This window comes from Oryzias latipes, chromosome 17, assembly GCF_002234675.1.
Source record: "Oryzias latipes chromosome 17, ASM223467v1".
NCBI lineage: Eukaryota > Metazoa > Chordata > Actinopteri > Beloniformes > Adrianichthyidae > Oryzias > Oryzias latipes.
In genome coordinates this window covers 3,650,702-3,675,574 of record NC_019875.2, presented here as the reverse complement: position 1 = coordinate 3,675,574, position 24,873 = coordinate 3,650,702, and the positions used below count along the sequence as shown (strand labels likewise).

The 24,873-nt window shown below is 45.0% G+C and overlaps 1 long non-coding RNA gene across 1 annotated transcript; it reads left to right on the top strand.

Annotated features, from left to right (window-relative positions):
- Nucleotides 1-23,884: 23,884 nt before the first annotated feature.
- On the top strand, nucleotides 23,885-24,604 carry LOC101167986. Its single transcript, XR_002875112.1, has 2 exons — nucleotides 23,885-24,162; nucleotides 24,246-24,604. It is a non-coding gene; the product is annotated as an uncharacterized LOC101167986 (long non-coding RNA).
- The last annotated feature ends 269 nt before the right edge of the window (nucleotides 24,605-24,873 follow it).

The window sequence follows — 24,873 nt, the reverse complement described above, 5'->3', positions numbered from 1 at the left end:
CTCATAATCTCCACGCCTCCTGCAAAGTTTCTGCAGATTTAAGCTTTATTTCTTTTTTCTTTTTACCCAAACACACACAATTTCTTAGGGTATTTTTCCGGGGTGCTCCGGTTTCCCCCCTATAAAAAAAACAAAACCTTTCCACGCACAGAAGAATTAGGTGTGTGACGATGTGTCTGACCATAATATTCTACATGTAAATAATTATATCAAATCAGAAGAAACAAGCCAAATGGAGACTGAATGTTGGGATCTTGAATGATAAAGCAATTAGAAAAGACACTGATATGAAGCAATATTTGGGGGAAAATGATAATGGAGCGGTATGGGATACTCCTTAAGCAGTAATTAGGTGAAAACTAACAGCAAAAACAACATGGTTAAGGTAAAATAGCAATAAAAACTATTTAAAAAAAACAACAGTTCATAAAAAGAAATAAAACATAAAAAGATCAACAAATAGAAAACACAGAGAAAAGAAAATCAATCAAAACATGATTAAGATGAATAAAGTTTGGCCTGGATTACAAAAGGGGTTTATTCAGACAGAAGATTCCTAACCCCTGTTGTTAAAGTAAAATATGTCCAACACAAGAGGCCTTCAGCTGTCATCTGTTTGCTCAGCTGTTGGACAGGACAAGTAAAAAAAAGCAACAACAACAAAGCACTTACTCGTTAGAAGAAGAAATAAAAGAAAAAGCTGATTTATTTTAAGCAAAGTTATCAGCTATTATTAGAAACATTTGAAAATGTATCTGGATGTAAAAAAAACATTTTCAAATTTTGAAATTCAACTATGGCCCCTCTGAATTTATTAGAAACAACTTGAAATTCAACTGGAATATAAAAGGTAAGAAATTTCAAGGTGTGGAAATAACATTAGACTTTGAAAATATTAAAATTAAAAATGATTTAGAAATAAATGAAAAATGGGTAGCATTTGATAGGCAAATTAAACCAGCAGAATATGATCATACCTATAAATATTGGACGACAAAAGGAATAACAGCATGGTGCTTGTTAGAAAAGAAGGTCTGAAAGCTGGAGAGTTTGGATACTTGGCTAAGCAATTTCACGGGATTATTTAGAGATTAACAAATGAGATACTATTATAAGACTACAATACAGAGTGATTCTTCTGGGGATGAGGCTGGGATCGTTCAAACAATGATAAAGACAGTAATACTAAATTGACAACTGTGTGTGTGCTGACGATCCGAGCTGTGCTCAGACACACACTTTTAGACCCGGTTCTGAGTTCGGTAGCTCGTTCCCGTAGAGCTGCGGAACAGATCACAGTCCTAAATCTCCCACACATACCGCTCATGTAACAAAGCACCCCCCCCCCCTTCCCCTCAAACACAAAGCTGCAAGTCCGCGCTCCACCGGCCCACTTGAATAGTTAAGTGCGGGAGCAGAGTACTTCTTGTCTATTTTGTTTGTTACTTTTTTTGTTAAAGTCACTTCCCTCAGTTTATACTGGATCATCGTGGATGAGTCATTAGTTGGGAAATGAAATAAATAAAGTAATAAAGTAAATTAACGAATAGCAATTATATAAGACCAAAAAATTAAAAATAGCCCCCCCCACGACGATATCATCGTCCATCCCGATGGTTGACAGCAAACATCGTCAACTGCCAATTTAAGGGAGATCGCCCAACCCTAATCAACAATAAACCACGTCTATTCAACGGAAACAATAACATACAGACTGAGACTGCAAGAGGCACAATTACACCGAAAGTGGAAAACAATGGACACTTTACAACAAATTGACCCACAAAGCACCAAGAATCGACCTCTGTTTTGATTTTGGTTGTGTTTTGTTATCATATGACAAAAACTAATAAAAAATTAAGTAACAAAAATGATTTGACTCTAATTATATCATACAAAATTATTATAAAATACATCAAATCAAGTTATAAAAAACAATTGGAAACATGCCATTTCCAAAACTTAATGCAGCCACACGAGGGCACAATCCAGTGCTTTTGTGTGCCGGTCCCAAGTCCGGGTAAATGCAGAGGGTCGTTTTAGAAAGGACATCTGATGTCAGGCTAGATATGCAAATCCCAAACGGGACGACAGCTGAAACAGTCTCAGTCCATTAGCCTGGGGCTGCCTAGCCCTGCGTCTCTGAGGGTCACACAGTCCCCCGAGACCAGGGATGTGGATGTTGTGTGGAAGAAACAACAGCATGAAAAAATGAAGCTGATTTCAAAGTCAGGAAAAGACTTCTAGAAACCAATCATCCTGTTGGACACTCTCCTTCCTTCCAGGACAGGAAGAGTTCTTCCCCTTTGTGGCCTTAAAACGTCCAACAGGCTTCCTCTCCTTGTGCCTGGCGAGGTAAACGACCCTCTGTTTGTGTCTGGCAGGAGTTCCCAGAGTGTGACTATTCCATCCACCCTGCTATAGAAATAGGTTGTGATTGCTTTTTGCTTCTCAGAATTGCAAATACCATTAATATACTGATTTAACTCAGAAAAGAATACAATGATACAGGGTTTTCGACCAGAGAATTTAAGAATATAACATTTAGCCAAAATGAGCAAAAGATTTAAAAGTAAACCGGAGTCCTTTTGTACACTGACCAAAAATAAAAACACAACACTTTTGTTATTGCTCCCATTTTTTATGGTATGAACTCAAAGATGTGAAACATTTTCCACATACACAAAATAACCAGTCCTCTGAAATATTGTTCACAAATCTGTCTAAATCTGTGATAGCGAGCACTTCTCCTTTGCCAAGACAATCCATGCCACCTTGCAGGTGTGCCATATCAAGATGCTGATTAGACAGCATGATTATTGCACAGGTGTGCCTTAGACTGGCCACAAGAAAAGGCCACTCTGAAATCTTCAGTTGTATCACACAGCACAATGCCACAGATGTCACAAGTTTTGAGGGAGCGTGCAATTGGCATGCTGATAGCAGGAATGTCCACCAGAGCTGTTGCTAGGGAATTGAATGTCCATTTCTCCACCATAAGCCGTCTCCAAAGGCGTTTCCGAGAATTTGGCAGCACATCCAAGCAGCCTCACAACCGCAGACCACGTGTAACCACACCAGCCCAAACCTCCACATCCAGCATGTCCACCTCCAAGATCGTCTGAGACCAGCCACTCGGACAGCTGCTGAAACAATCGGTTTACATAACCACAGAATTTCTGCACAAACTGTCAGAAACCGTCTCAGGGAAGCTCATCTGCATGCTCGTCATCCTCATCGAGGTCTCGACCTCACTCCAGTTCGTCGTCGTAACCAAATTGAATGGGCAAATGCTCACATGCGATGGCATCTGGCACGTTGGAGAGGTGTTCTCTTCACGGATGAATCCCGGTTTACACTGTTCAGGGCAGATGGCAGACAGCGTGTGTGGCGTTGTGTGGGTGAGCGGTTTTCTGATGTCAATGTTGTGGATCGAGTAGCCCATGGTGGTGGTGGGGTTATGGTATGGGCAGGCATATGTTATGGGCGAAGAACACAGGTGCATTTCATTGATGGCATTTTGAATGCACAGAGATACCGTAACGAGATCCTGGGGCCCATTGTTGTGCTGTACATCCAACAACATCACCTCATGTTGCAGCATGATAATGCACAGCCCCATGTTGCAAGGATCTGTACACAATTCTTAGAAGCTGTAAACATCCCAGTTCTTGCATGGCCAGCATACTCACCGGACATGTCACCCTTTGAGCATGTTTGGGATGCTGTGGGTCGGCGTATACGACAGCGTGTTCCAGTTCCTGCCAATATCCATCAACTTTGCACAGCCATTGAAGAAGAGTGGACCAACATTCCACAGGCCACAATAGAAAACCTGATCAACTCTATGCGAAGGAGATGTGTCGCACTTCATGAGGCAAATGGTGGTCACACCAGATACTGACTGGTTGTCTGAGTCCCCTGACCCCCTCAATAAAACAAAACTGAAGATTTCAAAGTGGCCTTTTCTTGTGGCCAGTCTAAGGCACACCTCTGCAATAATCATGCTGTCTAATCAGCATCCTCATATGGCACTCCTGTGAGGTGGGATGGATTGTCTTGGCAAAGGAGAAGTGCTCACTATCACAGATTTAGACAGATTTGTGAACAATATTTCAGAGAACTGGTTATTTTGTGTATGTGGAAAATGTTTCACATCTTTGAGTTCATACCATAAAAAATGGGATCAATAACAAAAGTGTTGCGATTATATTTTTGGACAGTGCAGTTTCCTACGCGGAGGGATACAGAGTTTGCCTTTTCACCTGAGCCTACGTTCTACATGTATGGCTGATAAGTTCGAAGTGAATAAAGCTGCAAGGTCCCTCTATGGGTTATTGCCGGTCTTCATTAATACAATAACACTTCATGGTGGCAGTGGAAAACTGAGATTGACCAAAACAAAAAAACAGAAGAGAGAGGAATTTGCCCGACGCGAACTGAAGCTGCAACTTGTCCGTGGATAAGTGACGTGCTGCTGCTAGCTAACTGCACGTGTAGCCTGCTGGTTCGAGATGGCGTCGCATCTTCCTACTATGAACTGGTCCGACCCGGATCTGGGTGAGGCAATTTCATTATTCAAGCAAAAAATGTACCTGTACCTAGAGGATGAGGAAATCTCAGATGGAGAAAAACAAGCTAGGAAAATATGCCGAGGCATCGGAGATGAGGGGCTAAAGGGGCTAAATGCTAGCGGCCTAACGGCAGATGAAAAGAAAGTCCCGGCAAATCTGTGGAAGTGTTTTGAAGGACAATCAAAGCTGGATGTTAACTTCAGAATTCACAGACTGCATCTTATGCAATATAGACAGAAACCAGGCGAAAGTATTGATGATTTTATAACCAGAGCGAGAACTCTTGCACTAACATATCAATTCACAGATGAAGAACTCCATGAACGCCTGATTGAGCTTATCATAGTCAGCACGCCACATGAAGCTTTCAGAAATGAGCTCTACAGCAAGCCTCAAGGTTTTCTCTGGCTGAAGTATTGACCGAAGGACGAAAAAATGAAGCGCTCACAAATCTCCAACTTCACCCACTTGAGGTATGCAAAACAGAGCAAAAGGAAAGAGTGGATGTTATCACCAAAGGTAGGGGAAGGTTCTACCAAAGATGTGGATCAGATCATAAGCCACGACAATGTCCTGCTTATAATGACACATGTCACCTTTGTGGCTACACTGGGCCAAGTGCTGCAGAAAAAGAAAACAGAAAAAAACACAATACCCCAACGAACACCAGCGAGATAAACCTCAGCCACAGTCAATGAGCAGATACCACAGAAAAAATTATCTGAGACAGTCTTACAAGAATGATCGAAAAAAGCCAAACAAAGGTAAAATAGATGCCATACAAACCACAGACTCGAGCGAAGAAAACCAATATCAAAGAGAGTTTCACTCTGTCATAGCCAGCAAAAAATGCATGCACAGCATTGATGCAAATATGCCAAGGGAAGAGGCTTACACAATTTTAAATGTAAAACCACCCGACTTATCTGGCCAGAAACACACACTTCGCTTGAAAATTGACACAGGTGAATCCCTATGACATCGCTATTGATCTGCTCTCGGGCGCCACCCTGCCCACATCGAAACTGTGCAGTCTCTCCAAACCAGAGCTAACTGCCATGGAACAGTACATGAAAGAGTCCCTAGCAGCAGGCATCATCAGTCCATCCTCTTCCCCTCTGACAGCTGTTTTTTTTTCTTTGTGGCAAAGAAGGACAAGACTCTCCATCCATGTATTGATTACCGTCTACTTAACAATATCACAATCAAGAATAAATACCCCTTACCTTTATTAAATTCGGCTTTTGAATATCTCCAAGGGGCTTCAGTTTTTACTAAATTGGACCTCTGTAACGCATATCATCTCGTGTGTGTACGGGAGGGAGACGAGTGGAAGACCGCATTCAACACCCCTTTAGGCCACTTTCAATATCTTGTGATCCCATTTGGGTTAACTAATGCTCCAGCAGTTTTTCTGGCACTAGTGAACGACGTTCTACGAGACTTCCTTAACCGGTTCGTGTTCGTCTACCTGGACGATATTCTGATCTATTCCCTTTCACTTGAATCCCATGTCCAACATGTTCATCAGGTCCTCCAACGTCTCCTTGAAAAAAAACTTTATGTCAAGGCTGGCAAGTGTGAATTTCATGTCCCCAAGATCTCATTCCTTGGCTTCATTGTTGAAAAAGGTCAGGTTAACATGGATCCTACCAAAGTCGCTGCCATTTAGGAATGGTCCAGATCGACCTCACGTAAGGATCTACAGCGTTTCCTTGGTTTTGCCAAATTTTATCATTGTTTCATGCGTAACTTCAGCAGTATTGTATGCCCCCTAACTAGCCTAACATCTCCCCAAACCCCTTTTCTGTGGAGCCCAGAGACCGAGGATGCCTTCAACCTCCTTAAGGACCGGTTCACTTCAACATCAGTCTTAGCCCAAGCTGATCCTTCCTGACAGTTTGTGGTAGAGGTTAATGCCTTTGACACTGGGGTGTGGGTGGTCCTCTCCCAACGCACTGAGGACGGGAAGCTTCATCCATATGCATTCTTCTCACGCCGGCTGTCTCCCCCTGAACGTAACTATCACGTTGGAAATAGGAAATTGTTGGCCATCAAATTGGCCCTGGAAGAATGGCGTCATTGGCTGGAGGGTGCTGAACATCCTTTCTTAGTCTGGACCGATCACAAAAATCTAGAATTCATCAGTTCAGCTAAAATACTCAATCCTCATCAGGCCCATTGGGCTTTGGTTTTCAGCAGATTTAATTTCACAGTTTCTATTTGCCCAGGGTCGCGCAACCTCAAGCCTCAGAAGACCCTGACACCTCCTCAAGTCCTAGTCTTCCTCCCTCCTCTGTACTAGCTAGTCTCTCCTGGGAGATCGAGACCGCCATCCAGCATGCTCTGGCCATTGATCCAGACCCCGGAAACGGACCTCCAAACCATCAATATGTCCCAGCTTCGGTCCGGTAACAAGTGTTGACCTGGGTCCGTGCATCTCAGTTCTCTTGCCATCCGGGTTTCCGTCGGACACTGCTCCAAGTCCAACGTCACTTCTAGTGGCCTTCCCTTGTCTCTGACACTAGGTCTTATGTTGCAGCCTGCACGATTTGCGCCACCAGTAAATCAGCCCATCAAGCTCCTGCTGGCCTTCTAAATCCACTGCCAATCCCTTCCCGACCTTGGACTCACATCGCAGTGGATTTTGTCTCTGGACTCCCTGCCTCTAAAGGCAACACAGTTATCCTGACCATCGTGGATCGCTTCTGTAAAGCAGCCCAATTTGTGGCTTTGCCTTAGCTGCCCACTGCCACTGAGATTGCCAGAAGAGTCATTGACAATGTATTTTGTCTTCATGGGATTCCCTCTGACATTGTTTCCGACCGTGGTCCGCAGTTCGTTTCCCAGGTCTGGAAGTCTTTTTACCAGGGGTTGGGTGCTACTGCCAGCTTATCATCAGGTTTCCCCCCTCAGACAAATGGCCAGACTGAACGCACGAATCAAGATTTGGTGTCTGCTCGTCGTTGTGTGTGTTCCCAGAACCCCACCTCATGGTCTTACCATCTCAGCTAGGTAGAGTACTCACATACAGTGAGGTCAATAAGTATTTGATCACCCTGTGATTTAGCAAGTTCTCCCACTTAGAAAACATGGAGGGGTATAAAGTTTTCATCATAGGTGCATTTCCACAGTGAGAGACAGAATCTGAAGAAACATTCAGAAATCATGTTGTATGATTTAAAAAAAAAATGTATTTGTATATTACTGTGACAAATAAGTATTTGATCACTTGATTGTCAGATAGATTTTTGACCAGCAAAGACCTGCTGTTCTGCTTGTAAATAGTCCAACTCCACTCTGCTCATGATTCTAAATTAGTTGCACCTGTTTGAGGTCATTAGCTTGCATAAAGGCACCTGTGCACCCCACAATCAGTCAGAAGTCTAACTACCAACATAGGCAAAACCAAAGAGCTGTCAAAATACACAAGAGACAAAATTGTAGACCTTCACAAAGCTGGAAGTGGCTACGGGCCAATGCCAAGCAGCTTGGTGATAAAAGAACAATTGGAGCAATTGTCAGAAAATGCTAATGATGACTGTCAATGTCCCTCGGACTGGGGCCCCTCGCAAGATCTCACCTCGTGGGGTATCGATGGTGCTAAGGAAGGTGAAGAATCAGCCCAGGACTACACGGGAGGAGCTGGTCAATGACCTGAAGAGAGCTGGGACCACCGTTTCCAAGGCTACTATAAGTAATACATTAAAACGTAATGGTTTAAAATCATGTATCGCACAGAAGGTTCCCCTGCTGAAGTCAGCCCTTGTCAAGGCCCGTCTGAAGTTTGTCAATGGCCATCTTGATGATCCAGAGGAGTCATGGGAGAAAGTCTTGTGGTCAGATGAGACCAATTCGGCGTGTTTGGAGGAGGAAGAGGGAGGAGCATCATCCCAAGAACACCATACCTACAGTGAAGCACGGGGTGGAAACATCATGCTCTGTGGGTGTTTTTCTGCACAGGGGACAGGACGACTGCACTGTATTAAGGAGAGGATGAAGGGAGCTTTGTATTGTGAGATTTTGGGCAAAAACCTCCTTACCTCAGTCAGAGCGTTGAAGATGGGTTGTGGCTGGGTCTTTCAGCATGACAATGACCCGAAGCACACAGCCAAGAAAACCAAGGAGTGGCTCCGTAAGAAGCATATCAAGGTTCTAGAGTGGCCTAGCCATTCTCCAGACCAATAGAGAATCTTTGGAGGGAGCTGAAACTCCGTGTTGCTCAGCGACAGCCCCGAACCCTGACAGATCAAGAGAAGATCTGTATGGAGGAGTGGGCCAAAATCCCTGCTGCAGTGTGTAGAAACCTAGTGAAGAACTACAGCAACCGTTTGACCTCTGAAATTGTTAACAAAGGCTTCTTTACCAAATATTAAAATTGTTTAATTCAAGTGATCAAATACTTATTTTTCACAGTAATATACAAATAAATTGTTATTAAAAATCGTACAACGTAATTTCTGAATGTTTCTTCAGATTCTGTCTCTCACTGTGGAAATGCACCTATGATGAAAATTTTAGACCCCTCCATGTTTTCTAAGTGGGAGAACTTGCTAAATCAAAGGTTGATCAAATACTTATTGACCTCACTGTATGTGACACAACAAAACAGTGCTTTGGACAGACAACTTTGACCGCGCTAGAACGGTGTTTTGGACGCCCGGTTTGTGCGAGATAAAAGGCTGCTTTTCCCGCCGGCCTTTGGACAACACAAGACAGCATAAACTACATGCTACTTTTAAAACGGGCATAAAAGGCGGTGTTTTAGATGGCCAAAATGTCGTTCTTTATGACGCTTTTCCGGATTAATTGTGACCCTTTTCACTTGCCACACTGAGGCGTCATGCCTGACGCTCAAATCGGGCTGCAGGACCTCTCACACTAAACGAATGTGTCAGAAGTCAGAGCTCTGTCTCCCTCCTGATCACCGGTGTGAGCCGTCCCCAGACTTCTAGCCACACTACAGCTCCCAGCGACCCCAGCGCACACTTCCTGGATGCCGCACACCTGACTCTCATTCAATCAATTAACCACAGCATACTTGAGCTCTGCACTGAACAAAGCAGGGGGGTATTCCAGAAAGCAGGTTATGCTAGCTCCCACGATAAGTTTGAGGCTAAGGAAGTTGATAACCTCAGTTTTCGGTTCCAGAAATGGAGGTATGTTTCAGGGTATGTCAAGTTGCCATGGCAACTCATGCTCTGAACATAACCTGGTCTGGAGCAGGTTTAGTTGAAGGTTATTTTGTTTTCAGAGAGGTGAAGCAGCATGGCGTGTCCATTTGAAGATGATTTAGTGGATGAAGAAGCTCAGATAATACTTTTTCCGCCATGAGAGGGTGATAAGACCACGTATGGATGTTGGAAAAATAAACTTTTTACTTTGATCTAACTTAGTTATTTGCTTCAGTTAAGATAAATCATTTGTTTGTTAAGTCAGTTTAAAAATAACACGCAGTTTTCAGACAGTTATTTTACTTTCATTCAAATTAATTCAATTAAGTAGGTGTAACTTTGGTGCTGATGTTAGATTGGCACCGCAAGGGATTGTGGGATACCATTTCCTTTGCCTGTCTGGATGGATTTGGGTTTAATTGTGCCTTTTTGACCAAATGTGTTTAGTTGTTTAGCTGTTTTACTGTGTTTTGCCATGTTTTGCTGAGTTATTTAGTCATACTGTGCTTATGTCTCTGCACCATGAGTGAGAGTGAAGGAGAGGATGATGAGTTTATATAGCACCGCTCCCTAGTGTAATAACATTGATGGCTAATTCTTTAATGAATTTGTGCGCAACGTGCATCTTTTTCCCGTCCTTTTTATTGTTATAAAAATGAGCATATCTGCTGGCTCAAACTTAGACATATGAGAAATCAAGAAATATAATTAATTAAGATGGAAAAAATATTAATTGAATTGGAGTAATATGACATTTAGTTAGATAAATACATACATTTGAGTTGTATAAACAATTATTGAGTTTTATAGACGTAAGAAATTAGGTTTATTAAATTTAACTCAATTATGTGTTTCCAATAGAAGTAATTCATTCATTTAAGGTGGCAAAATTGGATAAGTTATTTATATATATATATATATATATATATATATATATATATATATATATATATATATATATATATATATATATATATATATATATATGCGTCACATGAAAATGGAATTAAGATCAGAAACTTGTGCGTTTACTTTGTCTGTTCTTACTACAAGCAGAAACTGTTTCTTTTGATGATGCAGCCATATTACTTTTTTGATGGACGTATATTCTTCATACGCCATCATTAAAACCTCAGACTCCGTCTCAACGAAGTATAGCGCTTTCTTTTTTCCACGCGTTTCCATGGTGACTCCAGAAATCGGCGATCCATTGAGAATGTCTTTATGTACCTGCTGTGCACGCCCATTAACCCAGGGTTATCAAGTCGAGCGTAATTACGCCAACTCATATCCGGTCTTTTGGAACCGACATATCCAGAGTAAGCAAGTTCAGGCGGATTTCAGCCAGAGTTCAGGCTTAAAGCCAAGCTAGTTTAAACATGCTTCCTGGAATACCCCCCAGGACTGTTTGTCCCACTCTGCCTTTCTTAAAGAGCGTTATATGTATGGAGTCCTATACTGTTCATAATTAAATAAATAAATATTTGATTAAATAAATAAATATCACCTCACGCAAATACACATTCAACCAATAAATCTCTCATAAATATATAAAAAGATTATGAAATGGTGAAAAACCTGCACACAGATTTTAAATTAGCCATTGTGTTATTCAATATATTTCATTTTGCTTTAAAAACCTGTTCATTATTTTAAAATAGTGTGGCAAGTAGGACACGCCCACTAATTGTGAGGCAGCAGAACACACTTGTGTTAATTTGGTGGCGGTGCTTTAAAAGCTCTCCTCCTCTTCGTTCAGACATGAATTTGTGCTGTGCCACCAAGGCATCGGGAAGTAGAGCGGGGGTTGACAGGCAGGTAAGCCGGGCCTTGAGTTCTCTGAACCGAATAGGGAGTGGGAGCTGACAAGTAAACTTGTTCACAGCTCCATGCACACAAGAAACCGGCCAGACTTTGGCGCATCTGCAACGTAGCGGCAATGATCTGCAAGCGTGACGTGACTCTGTTTACCTAGATCTCTCAGTGACCGGTATGTTTAACTGGCTTCCACCTGCACATACAAGTAAGGCTCCTGCAAACTATTTTTCTTTTCCTTCAGGAACGTGTTTGAGGCTGCACGCCCTGCACGCCCTTCTCACCCCGCTGCTTTGCTTTTATTGTTTTTATTGTGATTTCTGTCCGGGTCCCACCCCCGCCACGACGGAACCGGTTGGAGCGAACGCCCAGCTCACGGAGACGTCGTTGTGGCATCTCACCTGACTGTGGACGACTCCCACCAGCTGATCGGCGGTGGTTGGGCGGCTTACCAGCGCCCCGGAACACTAATCATCTTTTTAATCTTTACTTTTAATTGTGTGTCTTTTATTGATATCGTCAATTTTATTCTTGTTTCAGGAGGTAGGAGGCCGAGGTGGTGGACTGCTGTACCTCGTGGTGGGTCCCAGTGTGCTGTGTGGTTTCCATCACGTGTGCAGTGATTCACAAAGGGGTGTTTGCATTGTTTTTATGCTGTTTTTAGCCACCTCGGTAAGCTCCTCCTCCAGAACATTTTTAACTGACTTTTATCAAGGATTGTTTTATTAAAAGGTTTCTTAACATTGTTTTTTTTTTTTAACTTGTCCTGTCCAACAGCTGGGCAGACAGACGAGAGCTGAGGGCCTCTTGTGTTGGACATATTTTGCTTTAACAAGAGGGGTTATTAATCTTCAGACAAACCAAAGGTATGTCTGAATAAACCCCTTTTGTAATTGAGGCCAAACTTTATTAATTTCAATCATGTCTGAAAATCTTTGGTGTTGGACCGGACGGAAAAGGAAAGAGGGGAAGAAGAGAGAGGGACTCTAGAGAGAGGGGGGGGGTAGGAGGGTGATAATAGGAGGGGAAGGGGGATAAGACCATGAAGCAGCATACAGCAACAAGTTTACTGGTTGTTAATCATTATGGTAAGGTTCAAATGCAGTACAAAAAGGGCGGGGCCCGTCCACACACACACTCAAATGTTATAAACACACCTGCTAGCTGCAAAAATGTCCACCTGTCGACATGTACACAAAACAGATAGTGTTCATACACGCATACTTATGCCTTAAAACCAACTAGTGTGAAATATTTCAGTCATGCAAGCTATTAGTGCAGGGGTCGGCAACCTTTTTTACTCAAAGAGCCATTTGGGACCGCCCCTAATAAAAAAGAAAGCACTCGGAGCCACAACCTGTTTTGACAACATTATATATATTATGCATGTATATATTATTCAAAGGTGCTCATTACGTCGATCGCGATCTACCGGTCGACCTTCAATGACATGAGTGTAGATCGCGGGCCAGAAAAGATATAAAAAAAAAAGTACTTCTTTAAAATCCACCAGCCAATCAAAATCCTCACTGAGAAGTAAGGGACTTGATTGACATGTAGATTGGCCAATCGGACATCGTCAGAAGCATACGTCGCTGCAAATGCACATTATGTTCTTTAAAGGATGATACCGCGGCCGCGTGTGGGAGGAGCTACTGGTTCTGGTCTGATGGCTGCATGGAGCGATGGGTTTATCAATGCATGGTAGACACTGAGAATGTGGAGAGATCAGGTTTATTATTTTGAAGAGTTCTACTTGGTAATCATGTTTCCATGTGTGAGATCATAAAATCATCCCAGAGAAAGTCTCTGCTTCAACTCCCGCAGGGAAAGCTGCGTCTCAATCTGACGCCCGTGTTTGCATCTCTCTGACAGAGTTTGAAGCCAAAGCCCCTCCTCCGCCTCTTTACCTGCTTTTCCTCTCTACCTGTTCACCTGTTCACATCCTCTGCAGCTGAGAGTGGTTTCCCCCGCGCTCCTCAGTGTGTCCGACACAGAGAGCGCAAAATACAATAGTCGGGGCGCTCCTGCGCAGCACAAGGATGAAAGAGCAGGACGCAGGTTATAGCGGGGATAGAGCGGGTTAAGCAAATGAATGGGAAGAAGGCGGCCCGCTGAAGAAATATTCAATATTGTACACATTTTATTATTAGTCTGAACTATCTTTTATTTAGAAAAAATTTTCATTTTATCAGTCCAGTACGGGAAAAAAACATAATCAAAACTTGTGCTGGGCGGTTTTTGGCTGGGTCTGGCGGTTTTCAGATGACTTTTGGGCTGGAAAACTGACTATCTGGCAACGCTGGCGCGAACTCTCAGTCTGTCATCAGTCTCTGCCCCACGGCACGTCAAGTTCCCGGCAGAAGATCGGAGTGTTTATCGAAGCCGCCCCGCGTGTCTCTTCCTGCTATCAGCTCTGCAGGTCTTGCCCGATAAATACGAGATCATTACGAAGCTGTTTTTTACGTGGCTCGCGCTTCGTGCGGAGCCATCAGCGCCTTTGAAATGCCATGAAAAATGAACAAACTAAAATAAAATTTAATTATTATAAAATACTCATTATTTTCCTTTTTTTTTTTTTTTTTTTTTTTTTTTAACTTGTCCTGTCCAACAGCTAGGCAAACAGATGAGAGCTGAGGGCCTCTTGTGTTGGACATATTTTATTTTAACAAGAGGGGTTATTCATCTTCAGACAAACCAAAGGTATGTCTGAATAAACCCCTTTTGTAATTGAGGCCAAAATTTATTAATTTCAATCATGTTTGAAAATCTTTGGTGTTGGACCGGACGGAAAAGGAAAGAGGGGAAGAAGAGAGAGGGACGTTACAGAGAGGGGGGGGTAGGAGGGTGATAATAGGAGGGGAAGGGGGGTAAGACCATGAAGCAGCATAGAGCAGACAGGTTTACTGGTTGTTTATCGTTACGGTACGGTTCAATTGTAGTACAAAAAGGGCGGGGCCTGTTCACACACACTCAAATATTATCAACACACCTGCTAGCCGCAAAAATGTCCACATGTCAACATGCACACAAAACAGATAGTGTTCACGAACGCATACCTATGCCTTTAAACCAACTAGTGTGAAATCTTTCATTCATTCAATCATGCAAACTATTAGTGCAAAGGTGAGCTAACACCTGTGCTCAGGTGAGTGTTTATGTTCTTCTAAAATGGATGGTGGAATGTGGAAAGAAGGAGGAGGAGCGCCCAGCCACCCCCACACCCATACCCCCGCCGCAGCAGCAGCGGCAGCCGGAATTCCCCCAACGCCACACGGGAACAGGCAGGGAACAACCGCCCCCCGGGCGACCAAGCCCGCCACCCAGGCCAGGGCCAGCCGGACCGCCGCGAGGCCCCCAGAGCCAGAGAGCAGGGAGGCGCAGAGGGAAAGAGAGCGCCGCCCCAGCCCAGCCAGGAAAGCAGCCCCCCGCCGCGCCGGAAGAGCCCAACGCAGGGCCCCACCGGAGAGGGACGCCCACAGCCCCAGACGAGCACCCCACCACCACCCAGGAGTTCCGGGCATCCCCCCGCCCCGACCCCAGGTACGAGCCAGGACCCCCCAAGGGAGACCCGCTCCGCACTCCAGGCAGCCACCCACCCGGCCCACGGTTGGTCCAGGTAGGAGCAAGGCAGGGGCCCGCCGCCCCCGCCCAGGAGGGGGGAACCCCGGGGAAAAAAGGGCGGCCCACAAGGGATGTTATAAATATGGCCCGACCAGGCTCGGCCATGTTGGAAGTTTGGCGGGGCTCAGCGCCCAGGGGCAAGGACCAGGACCCACCCCCCAGGGACACGAACACCCCCGGCTCAGGTGTAATATGAACCCCCCCACCGTGCGGAGAGAGCACCGCCGGGCCCAGGGAGCCGGCACCCAAGGGACACGGCCGCCATCGCCAAGGGGCCCGCACCCCCCACCAGGGAAGGGGTAGGGGACAGATGGACCCAGGTCCCACCTTCCTTGTAAAATGTGTGTGCGTGTATGGGTGTTTGAGAGGGTGTTTGTGTGCATGTGTGTGTGTTTATGTTTGAATGTATATATTGAAGGGGGAGGGGTGTGTGTACTAAGGGGGGTGCAGTTAAAATTGGCGAGTAGGGCACTAAGGGGACATCTCCTGATTACTCACAGTGATGTCCCCTCACCCTCCACACCAAGGGGCCCTAAATGTCTAAGGTGCGGTTAAAATTGGCGGGTAGGGTGCCAGGAGGACATCTGCTGCTTGCTTGCAGTGATGTCCAAGCACCCCCCCTACCAAGGACCCTACATGTCTAAGGTGCAAATAAAACCGAAAGAGGGGGGGCCCACTCCATACGGCAACCATAGGAGGGGGGCCACTCCCAAGTAGCCCCCCCCCCAAGGCGCATCGCAGGCTAGACCCCCCACCCCCTCACCCTAATATGAGGTTATATAAGGAAGGGGGTAAGTTGGGGACAGCTGGTAGACTGTCCCCCGGTGGTCAAACAGCCGTCCCCCAGCCCACCCCCAGCAAAGGGGCCAGGGCCACCCAGCCCAGGGGCCCACCCCCGGAGGCGCCGACACCCCAGGCCCGGCACCACCCACCCCACACAGAGAGAGAGGAGCCAGAAAGCGTCGCCCCCCCCCCGGAGCAAGCCCAGGCCCCCACCCCCAGACGCCGGCCCTAGAAGAGCTCTGGTCAGGCCTCGACGGGACCGAGGAGGCCAACCGGCCGAGGCAACCACTGATTGCCTCAGCGGAGACCCCGACCCGCTAGCCCCCCCGACCCGTACTAATAATGGGCCCCCCCTCCCCCCCAGAACGCCCCCCCCACAGGACAGGGCCGACAAGCCCCCCACCCCACCCCACACCAGACCCCGCAGCCGAAGCGGGTGACACCCAGAGCGACCCGGGGCCCCGAGAGGGCGGTCCCGTCCCGTCCCAGAGCCAGGGAAGGGCCGATCCCAGCCCCAGGTGCAGATGGGCAGCCCATCCGGCGCCGCTGGGCCCCCCCCACCCGAGCAGGGCCCCCCGCCAACCCCCCCCAGCACAGGCAAAGGGACCACCCCCCCAAGCCAAGCCAGACCACCACCCCACCCCCCCACCACGCACCCCCACACCCAAGCCCAGAGGACCACGCAGCGCCCCAGCCCGCCCCACCCAGGCACCGGACCCGACCCCCCGACCAACGGAGCCCCCCACCGCCCCCGCCAGGCACCGGAAGCCCCGACCCCCACCCCAAACCACGGCAGAAGGGCAAGGAGCAGCGACGACCAAGCCCCCCACCCCCTAAGTCATGGAGTCAACCACAGGAGACCAGAGAGACTGAATTCTTTCAAAGTTACTTGAGCTTTGGACTGACATTTTTTCCAAGCTGATATGATCAAACAGCAGATTTCTGTGTTGACTTATGTTTATATTTTTCTTGTTTTTCCAATTTATTAAAATAGTTTTTTTGGCAATACAAAGAGTTATGAAAATGATAGATGCTAATCCTTCTTCTATATCGATGGCACTCATGTCACCAAGCACACAAAGTGACGGTGAGGCAGTGATTGAAACCTTAAGCCAGACTGATAAATCGGCACATACCTGCTGCCAGAGAGCCTGGACAGGAGTGCAGAACCACAGTGCGTGCATGTAGCTGTCGGGTAGATTATTATCACAGTGCTCGCAAATGTCTGAGTTACTGAGACCCATCTTGAACATCCTCTGTCCAGTGTAGTAAATTCTGTGAAGAGTTTTGAGATGGATTAGCTGCAGATTTGGACTTTTTGTCAGTTTAAAGGTGTTTAGACAAAGTTCTGACCAGAAGCTTTCATCTGTGCTGATGCTCAAATCTGCATCCCATTTTTTTGTTGGAAGGGCAATATTGTTATCTAAATTACATAAAAGTTTGTATATTTTGGAGAGAGTTCTATTCATTGAAAAATTAATCAGAGTAGTAACTACATCTGGTAGCTTTAAATCGTCGTCTTTAATTTTATACTTTTTAGTAATACTTGATTTAAGTTGCTGATATTCCAAGAAGTTATTTATTCCATGTTTGTCTTGAAGTTCCTGGGGGGTTATGAATCTTCTATCAATAATTACGTGCTCTAGTTGTTTTATGCCCCCTGCATGCCAAGCTGGGAAGTGAATCATTTTTTTGTTAATAAGGATGTCCGGGTTGTTCCAGATGGGTGTCATTTTGCACGGTTGAATTGATGATTTTGATATTTTGAGAAATTCCCACCAGGCTGTTAAGGTGGCATTTATATTAATGCTTTTGAAACAATCCTGTTTTTTAACTGTTTGGCTAATAAATGGTAGCTGTGACAGGTTGATCTTTCCACATAACGCCTGTTCCAAGTCTAACCATGAGTTGGTTTCTGGATTATTTTTTAACCATTTTAAGATGTATTGTAATCTATTTGCAAGAAAGTATTTGTGGAAATTAGGTAGTTCTAATCCTCCACAGCTTTTTGCAGATTTTAAAGTTTTTAGACTAATTCTTGCAGGTTTGTTGTTCCATAGAAAGCTTGATATGGATGAGTCTAATGTTTTGAACCATTTTAATGGCGGTTGTGTGGGAATCATTGAGAAGAGATAATTAACCTTGGGTAAGATTTTCATTTTAACCGTGGCTACCTTGCCCATAAGGGACAAAGGCAGGTTGGTCCAGCGTGTTAGATCGTCCTGTATGCTTTTCAGTAATGGGGTGTGGTTTAGCTGCACCAGTTCTGATAGTTTGGGGGAAAAGTAGATACCCAGATATTTGATATTTCCTGTTTTAACTGGAATTGTGAGTCTTTGTTCCATATTCCTGTTGAGTGGTAATAAAACAGACTTATTCCAATTAATGGAATAGTCTGATATGGAGGAGAATTCATTTATGATCATTGCTGTTTCATTTACAGAATGTAAATTCCTTAAAAACAGTAATATGTCATCCGCATAAAGACTAATTTTATGATGGCTGTGTTTGGTTTTTATTCCTATAATGCTCTCATTCTGTCTTATTGCTGCAGCTAAAGGCTCAATGAATATAGCAAAAAGAGAAGGAGAGAGTGGGCAGCCCTGTCTGGTTCCTCTTCCAAGAAAAAACCTGTTTGAGGTCTGTTTATTAGTTCTAACTGATACTCATTATTTTCCAAAGTCACAGGGAGCCACAACAGATGGATGAAAGAGCCACATGTGGCTCCGAAACGATGGGTTGCCGACCCCTGTATTAGTGCAAAGGTGAGCTAACACCAGTGCTCAGGTGAGTGTTTATGTTCTTCTAAAATGGATGGTGGAACGTGAAAAGAAGGAGGGAGAGTGCCCAGCCATCCCCACCCCAAGACCCCCACCGCAGCAGCAGCGGCAGCCGGAATCCCCCCAACGCCACACGGGAACCGGCAGGGAACAACCGCCGCCCGGGCGACCAAGCCCGCCACCCAGGCCAGGGCCAGCAGGGCCGCCGCAAGGCCCCCAGAGCCAGAGGCCAGGGAAGCACGGAGGCCGCCCCAGCCCAACCAGGAGAGCAGCCCCCCCGCCGCGCCGGGAGAACCCAACGCAGAGCCCCACCGGAGAAGGACGCCCACAGCCCCAAACGAGCACCCCACCACCACCCAGGAGTTCCGGGCATCCCCCCGCCCCAACCCCAGGTACGAGCCAGGACCCCCCAAGGGAGACCCGCTCCGCACTCCAGGCAGCCATCCGCCCGGCCCACGGTTGGTCCAGGGAGGAGCGAGGCAGGGGGCCCGCCGCCCCCGCCCAGGAGGGGGGAACCCCGGGGAAAAAAAGAGGGCCCACAAGGGGTGTTATAAACATGGCCCGACCAGGCTCGGCCACAGTTGGAAATTTGGCGGGGCCCAGCACTCAGGAGCAAGGACCAGAACCCACCCCCCAGGGACCAGACACCCCCGGCTCAGATGTAATGTGAACTCCCCCACCGCGCGGAGAGAACACCGCCGGGCCCGGGAAGCCGGCACCCCGGGGACACGGCCGCCGTTGCAAAGGGGCCCGCACCCCCCACCAGGGAAGAGGCAGGGGACAGACGGACCCAGGTCCCACCTTCCTTGCAAAATGTGTGTGCGTGTATGTGTGTTTGAGAGGGTGTGTGTGTGCATGTGTGTGTGTTTATGTTGGGATGTATATATTGAGGGGGGAGGGGTGTGTGTACTAAGGGGGGTGCAGTTAAAATTGGCGGGTAGGGCACTAAGGGGACATCTCCTGATTACTCACAGTGACGTCCCCTCACCCTCCCCACCAAGGGGCCCTAAATGTCTAAGGTGCGGTTAAAATTGGCGGGTAGGGTGCTAGGAGGACATCCGCTGCTTGCTGGCAGTGATGTCCAAGCACCCCCCCTACCAAGGGCCCTACATGTCTAAGGTGCAAATAAAACCGAAAGAGGGGGGGCCCACTCCATACGGCAACCATAGGAGGGGGGCCACTGCCTAGTAAACCCCCCCCCCCAAGGCTCATCGCAGGCTAAGCCCCCCACCCCCTCACCCTATTATGAGGTTATATGAGGAAGGGGGTAAGTTGGGGACAGCTGATAGACTGTCCCCCGGTGGTCAAACAGCTGTCCCCCCCCCCCCCCCCCCCCCCCCAGCAAGGGGGCCAGGCCCACCCAAGGATTGTTTTATTAAAAGGTTTCTTAACATTGTTTTTAACTGAATTCTAATAAATTATATTTTAAAACAAAACCACAGCCTCTGCCTTGGTTTAGAGCAGGACCTGCACCTGCCTTACTTTAAAATCTTTTCCTGGGGCTCAGCAGCCCCATGTGGCGTTGTCAACCCGTTTTCTCGTGCTGCCACAATAGCATTTTAAAATATTCCTTTTAATCATGTGGAATATTATTATAATTCTACGTCTTTTTTCAGAACCTCAGATTTCAAAATCAATATTTTCCAAGTAGTTTTGTTTTTATTTCATCTTGCTGTTTTTCAGAATGACTTATTTATTTCATGAAGGGGTTTTTCAGGACAATGACTCTGAGTCAAATCCAACCAGAGGCGGAGACACTTCTATGATTGGTTACCCCCATTACTCAGACATAAGCAGCAGCACCCTGACCACAGCAATGGAAGATGCTTCAGCGAACGTGACGGCGCAATGCACACTCCTCAACACTAGGGGGAGTATGCACCTCAAACACATCCACAGTGTTACCAGAAATTGGGCAGTTTTGGTTCTAAGTTTAAAAGTGGCTTTGGGCGATTATGCATAATTCGGGTGATTCTGTGGTTGGTTCGGCGGTTTTCATCTTCTCATGAACATATAGTAGTGGTCTAAGTTAGGCTGGGTGGCTGTTGGAGTTCCACTACGCTTCTATGAACTGGAGTTCCATGAACGCACCATGCCGCGTGTGGGAGGAGCTACCAGCAAATGTTTTAGCCTGATAGCCCCATGGAGCTGTGGCTGTGTTTATCTGACTTACAATGCATGGATGCACAATACACACAGAGAATGTCAAAATATCAGGTTTATTTATTTATTTTGAATAGTTCTAAATGATGTTTCCATGTTTGAGTTCATGACATCATCCCAGAGAGAGGCTCTGCTTCAACTCCTGCAGTCAAACCATGTCTTAAATTACATGTAATCAGAGCGTACTGCGTAAGAATGTGTGTGCTTGTGTATGTGAGCGCATGTTAAGGGTGTGTAGCTCAGTTCCGGAAAAGTAATAATAAAAAAAGGTTTCCTCCAAAGTATAGAGACTGGTTATTTTATTAACCCGCTCTGGAGGTGTCCGAACTGGGAAGTGATCCCTAAATCAAACCCCAGATCTCCGCTGCGTTTTCAGACCACGGTCAGAAACGTCAGGAAGGTTCAACATTTTCCCTGAGAGAGAAAAATAAAATCCGAGGACCTGATTTATAATCATTGTCTGAATAAAAATAGAAAAATATCATGAGGTTCAGGAGGCCTCCCGCGAGCCGACACAGTGTAAGGCACGATGTGACGTCAGACTGGATCTGTGAGCACAGATGGACAGCAGAGCTGTGAGCTGCAGAGCAGAGAGGAGCTCTGAGTGAATGGCGTGAGAACGAGAGTCAGAAGTGTTTCAACGGGGTACTTGAAGATGTGGACCACCGGAGCTCCTCTGTGGTTTGGTCCACACAAACCCTCAAACTACAAAAACAGAGTCGTCCATGTTTGCATCTTCTGCTGCAGACAGATTGTTTGTCTCTATTTTATACTCTAATGTCAACAAAGCTATGCAGATATCGCTGAAATGTGTCATGTCTCTGACTGAAACACTGCAGAGCGGGTATCGAGGAATATGAGTCGATCTCCAGGGATCGCCAATGAGCGTTTAGATCCCGCCCACTTTCTCTGATTGACAGACTCATTCAACTGAAAAAGCTCTTCATGAAATAAATAAGTCTTTCTGAAAAACAGCAACATGAAATAAAAACACAGCTACTTTGGAAAATAATGATTTTGAAATCTGAGGTTCTGAAAAAAGACAGAATTATAATAATATTCAACATGATTAAAATGAATATTTTAAAATGCTATTCTAAAATAATGAACAGGTTTTTAAAGCAAAATGAAATATATTGAATAATATAATGGCTAATTTTAATTTGGTGTGCAGGTTTTTCACCATTTCATGATCTTTTTATATATTTATGAGAGATTTATTGTTTATTTTGTATTTGCATGAGGTCATATTTATTTATTTAATCAAACATTTATTTCTTTAATTATGAACAGTATAGGACTCCATATACATGGGACCTGATCTTCTATTTCCTGATCTTTTGTTTGACTCAGTTTGCCTGCTGCCTGCCCCGACTCTTGCCTGGATCCTGTCTAACATGTCTCTCCTCTGATGAACTTATGCCTGCTATCAACTCCTGCCTGCATGCCCCTGATTTGGTTTTGTGGACTTTTAGCTGAGCTAATAAAGCTGCTGCATTTGCATCCAACTGTCTGCCTGCTCTTGTGACATATTAAAGGAGGAAGCAGGGGCATAGAGTGACAAAAAGACCCTCCTAATTTGTTTTTTATCGTCTTCTCACAACTGAGGTCGCGACCACGCTCAATAATGACGATGCCTGCCATTATTTTAACAAAAATTTCATCGCAAACTCTTCAGTTTTGTTTGTAAAAGTTTAGCGTGGGTCCACCATTTTTGGTCTCTATGGAATCCGTCGCGCTGACCACGTGGTACAGACAGAGCCAATCAGAGCCGTCGACGCATCCGAAAGCAACTAAAACGTCCCGTCATTGGTAAATTAGGCCAGAAGAACGAAGACAAGATGGTCAAGAAAAATAAAAAATAAAGTTAAAATTTGCCGATTTCAGACAATTTTTTTCTCCGGAAAGCGATTTGTCCTAGAGATCAGGTCTTTATTTCCCTGAAGGTACGATCGGTTTGCTCAAAAACCTGGATTTCCGGGAATACCCGGAAGACTTTTATCACTGAAGAGATTTTTTTTAGCAATCTTATGGCAGCTTGCAGGTCACCATTTATTACAATATTCGCCGTCTTTTGCAATAGGCATATTGCACAGCTTGATATCCCAATTACGATAAATTTGCAATTTATTCTGCAGGCCTATGGTTTATTTAAATATTTGTTAGTCTCTTCAATTTCCCTAGCCATGACTTTTTCTAACTAGACTAACTCCAATGAAAATAGTGTTTGTGTTGTTTTTACTTTGTTCTTGTGGCATTTTTCTGATTGTAGGGGACATATGTAAAGAAACTTGAGCTTTGAAATATCCAAAAATACCATTTCTGGGTGTTTCTTTATATAAATACAATATTCTATGTATATGGCTGGATAGATCTTATATCTATATATTTAGGTTGTGAGAGGCTGTAAGCTTGTGAGAGAGAGAGTGTAAAAAGATGGATGATGGAATGTGAGGGTAGAGTTGCTTTACGCCAGCAGTCACAACTCAGAGGTGAATTTCTAGCGACTTCCTGCGGCTCTGCAGACACTATGTCTTAGAAAGTTTATTGATTTTGGTCAAAATGGCATAATTTTAAAAGGCCCACAGGGAACTCTGAAAATTAATCACAAGATGATTGGAGTGAACTTAAAAGCAAGGAACAAATGTGTTTTTCAAGTATAAGTCATTTAACATTCAATTATACACATAATAAATGCATAAGCAAAAAGTAGAAAACAAAAATTAAGAAACAAATTCTACAAAAAAACAAAACAAAGATACTGAGGTGAAACATTTGAGAGCTTGGCCAGTAAGTCGTACTGAAATCTGTTTTTTAAAGAAATACTCGTGATAGAATATTACATAAATATAATTTTTCACTAAAATGTAAGTTCACATAAAATTCCGGAAGGATTTTTGAATCAAAGCACTCCTCAGCTGCCTAGCACAATGATCTCAAACTCAATCTGCTTTGGCAACACCAACTTCAATACACTTTAAAAAACAACATCCACTCATCCACAACACTCATATGCATCCTGCCTGGAAAAAAAAGAGCAAGTGCAAGAGGTGAGAGCAACACTTAAACAACAGAATGTCTGTGGAGTCCCTCTTGTCAGAAAGCCTGTCAGAAGAAAGTTATGACAGCGCTGAAGAGAAGTGTACGGATGAAGAGGAGGCTGAGGACAGTGAGGAATACTTTCTTTTATTCTTGGACCTGATGTCCTTTGAGCACATCCATTACAACAACGCAGTTATAGATCATGAGGTAGGGCGTCTAAGTACAGTTCAAAATGCACGCTCCACGAAATCCTGATCAATTTCCATGGTGATCAAAGGCCGTCTTTACAGGTGCAGATGGAGAGGGACGCACACATGGAATGGTGTTCAGAGGATTTGTGGATGGCAGCTGAAGTTGACTCAACCTTTTCGTTGTCCTCCTCGGAGGACAGCTGCCAATACTCTGATGCCTCACCTCTGAACCAACGTGAGCAGTTCAATGACTCCTCCTCCTCCTCCTTCTCTTCCTCCCCCTCATATACAAACAGTTCATCCCAAGACTGAAGGAAGTGAGGAATTGAAAAGCACGGACAAAAGTGGAGAAACATCCGACTCGAGTTAAAAGAAGTCTGATGAAAATCTCTAAGTGACATTACAATGAACCAGGGTGCTAGGAAAAAAGGGAATTGAATAAAAAAATTGTTTCTTTATGTTTTTAACTTTTTATCTGAATATAGTTAAGCAAAAGCTGTTACTTTCAACAAATTAAAGCAGAATTGCTTTAAAAATATCTCCATAATGCATTTGACCGTTAAAAAGTTAGTCTTGTTGATGGTGGAACGAGTAGGAGAGAAACAAGGAGCTGGAGTCTGCTGTCTAGCTTTTGCAGACTTGCTGTATTTTTTCCTTTGAACAAGCGGTTCAATCGCCTCGCTCCCCATTGTGCCAAGTTTAAATGTCTTTCAGCAAACCATAAAGT